At 43.1% G+C, this 2,248-nt stretch overlaps 1 protein-coding gene and 1 long non-coding RNA gene across 5 annotated transcripts in view; one reads left to right on the top strand and one right to left on the bottom strand.

Moving 5' to 3' along the window:
- rbfox3b (RNA binding fox-1 homolog 3b) overlaps window positions 1-2,248 on the bottom strand; it is a 456,818-nt gene that overhangs the window by 242,251 nt on the left and 212,319 nt on the right. The gene's annotated exons all lie outside the window — the stretch shown is intronic.
- LOC116703443 (uncharacterized) overlaps window positions 1,261-2,248 on the top strand; it is a 13,688-nt gene continuing 12,700 nt past the window's right edge. The window contains exon 1 of the long non-coding RNA XR_004335436.1: window positions 1,261-1,383. This is a non-coding gene — a long non-coding RNA (uncharacterized LOC116703443). The remainder of the gene's footprint in view (window positions 1,384-2,248) is intronic.

The raw sequence follows: 2,248 nt of genomic DNA, 5'->3' as shown, positions 1-2,248 counted from the left end.
CCACTCACATCCACATCGAACCTTCCGTCAAAAAAATATTGCCAAATGTTGTAATTACGTGCCAAGTATCTGCGCCTTACATGGCTCGAGGCGTGGAGCAGTCCCGGGCCTGATACTTCAGCTTTATCATATTTTAGTTTTATTTGAGGACTGTGGCAGCGCCGTGCCTCCAGTCAGCCATAATTGAAATGAGGGAGGAAGATGTACAGGCTGTGTGCCCCACTCCTTGTAATCAAGCCCTTAGTCCTGTGCGCTTTGCCATTTTTCAAATTGAAATATCCTCACAATCTTTACAATATGCAGCAAGTCCTCTTCATGCCTTAGCCCGTGGCTAATTAGGCATGAGGAAGTGTACTTTTACATGCTGAAGAGCCACGCATTAGGAATGTTGAGGCCTCAAACAGGGCCCCGGATGCAGCAAGTGCACAAATCCAAATTCAAGATCACATACATAACAACACGCGGCGTGCTGTGTAACTAATTTGTAATTCTTTTTGTAGCAGGCGTGACATCAGTATTCAACAAGCGAGGCTATCCCTTTCCCACATTAGCTGTGTGGGTCGTATGGGAGAGTGGTGGTGTGTTGGGAGGCGGATGGTAAAAAAAATAAAAAGTGACGCCGGGGGACTGATGGAGAAGTTGATGTATGATCCCTGGTGGCTGAGCTTGTTTGAAGCGTGGAGCCGGGCAGGTGATTCCGAGGCACCGGCTCTTTAAACAGCGTAATGAGCCAGAGAGGACGCTGCCCCCCACCCCCCACCCACACAAAATCCCTCCACCCCCCACCCACACAAAATCCCTCCACCCTCCCCGTCATATCATTTCCTGTTGAAATGATATGACCAGATTACAGTTACTGTTATTTTAATTTACATGCTAACTATCATTACAGACTAACACAATGAGTCACACCGATTAAAGCTCCACTGATCAATATTTTTTTGTATATCCGACGTATGAAGTGAGTCTGTGTGAAGAGAAGAGGTCGCTCACAGGGATATAAACCCTACAGGAAATGATCACCACCTCTGCAGGTTTTTAGCTAATTGTTTTGGTATGCTAGCTGCCCAGCACCAGATGAAAGAAAAAAAAAAAAAAAGAAAGTGGCTGATGAAGAAATTTGAACATGCAGCTGCTAAAGTGCCAGATATGTTTCTCAGGAGTAGGTAGACATTACGTCAGGGGTACACAAGTGAAACCTAGTAAAATATAGTATGTCCTAGTCTCGCTTTGCCCGACCATCCACACGCTGCGGAACCGAGGAGGGTCTGGCTAGTCCACGCAGCATTCTGGGATGGGAGAATAACATGTTCTGGTTTATTGGCATTTCTCTAAACCAATCACAATGGTCATGGGCGGAGCTAAACTCTGCATAGAGCTGCTGTAAGATTTCCCTGCGGCACCGGAGCAGTCCCGGAAGTGGAACATCGTGGATATACACTAGACCTGTCCCTACCTTTAAAACAGTCAGTGATGGAATGTAACTAAGTACATTTACTCAAGTACTGTACTTATGTACAAATTTGAAGTACTTGTTCTTGTACTTTACTTGGGTATTTTATTTTCATGCCACTTTGTACTTCTACTGCATTACATTAATCTGACAGCTTTAGGTATTAGATACTTTACAAATTAAAATGTTTGCATACAAAACACGTAGTTAATGAAATATGTTTCTTTTTTTAAATAAATTAAACTGCCAAAGACTATAAAGGCCTACACGGTCCAACTGATTAAACATTTACTTCATTGACAGACAGAACTTGTTTTCAGTTTCTAAAATATTATATATATATATATATATATATATATATATATATATATATATATGTGTGCGTGGCTCCTAGTCTGGAATCCATGTGTTAAAAAATTCAACTTCAACATGATTATTTTGTGATTTTGCATGGCACAGTATATGCCCTGCCCTCTCCCTATATTGCATAGTTGCATTGCAGGTCTTGCAGCCTTCTTGTAACACTGCCCTCTACAACGCTATACTTAAAAGCGCAGCCCTCACACTCCACTACCACAACGTCTGAAGACACTCCAACAGGTACGTACACAGAGGGGTGGCAAAGTGTTGGTGTAAAGTGTGACAAACACAAAGTTACTACAGATACAAAAGATGAGTATGACCGCAATGAGACTGGCCCTCATGCACGATTTACTGTGTGTCTGTTTGCTGACATATTTCTTTGGGGTGCCCAACTAAACACGGCAGCGGCGGCTCGGGGACAGAAACAAAGGG

This window comes from Etheostoma spectabile, chromosome 15, assembly GCF_008692095.1.
Source record: "Etheostoma spectabile isolate EspeVRDwgs_2016 chromosome 15, UIUC_Espe_1.0, whole genome shotgun sequence".
Classification (NCBI taxonomy): Eukaryota; Metazoa; Chordata; class Actinopteri; order Perciformes; family Percidae; genus Etheostoma; species Etheostoma spectabile.
The sequence above is the reverse complement of the archived record's forward strand: the minus strand, read 5'-3'. Positions and strand labels throughout refer to the sequence as shown.